The sequence below is a fragment of the Propithecus coquereli genome, unplaced genomic scaffold (genome assembly GCF_000956105.1).
Source record: "Propithecus coquereli isolate 6110/MARCELLA unplaced genomic scaffold, Pcoq_1.0 Scaffold60, whole genome shotgun sequence".
NCBI classification, from domain to species: domain Eukaryota; kingdom Metazoa; phylum Chordata; class Mammalia; order Primates; family Indriidae; genus Propithecus; species Propithecus coquereli.
Window position 1 is genome coordinate 4,343,417 of NW_012151952.1, and position 677 is coordinate 4,344,093.

At 40.8% G+C, this 677-nt stretch overlaps 1 protein-coding gene across 2 annotated transcripts in view; it reads right to left on the reverse strand.

The window, feature by feature from the left end:
- The window catches only part of CNTN4 (contactin 4), a 189,010-nt gene that overhangs the window by 145,816 nt on the left and 42,517 nt on the right, over positions 1-677 (reverse strand). The gene's annotated exons all lie outside the window — the stretch shown is intronic.

Consider the following 677-nt stretch of genomic DNA (forward strand, 5'->3'; position numbering starts at 1 on the left):
CTCAAGCGATCCTCCTGCCTCAGCCTCCCGAGTAGCTGGGACTACAGGCATGCGCCACCATGCCCGGCTAATTTTTTCTATATTATTTTTAGTTGTCCTATTAATTTCATTCTATTTTTAGTAGAGACTCTCGCTCTTGCTCAGGCTGGTCTCGAACTCCTGAGCTCAAACAATCCGCCCGCCTCGGCCTCCCAGAGTGCTAGGATTACAGGTGTGAGCCACCCCGCGCCCGGCCTATGAGGCATTTTTTTGATTGCGTAGGTTAAAGCATCCCCTCTCTGATATAGTTACCACCTCTGCTCTGTCCCATAACACTGTGTACATATACATCTTCATTAGATAACATGCTGAAATGTCTATACTGTCACCTTCTGTAAGTTTCTCCTTAAAAACAAGGGCTTTGTTCAGCTTTTCACTACTAGTGCCTAATGCAATGCTTGGCCCATTTAGGAAAAACTGTGGCTTGCTCTGGGAGCACAGATGTTTAGAAAACTGTATTATACGCTCATCACTGGTGTTCTAGAAAATTCATGCTGACATCAGTTGTATAGTCATATGGAAATAATATTAAGGAATATTTTTTTAAAACAAAAGATACATATCTATAGCTTCACAAAAGTAAAATAAAAGATGTCTTTCTAGAACAATCTCTATTTTCTTCTGAGTTAATTGATTAA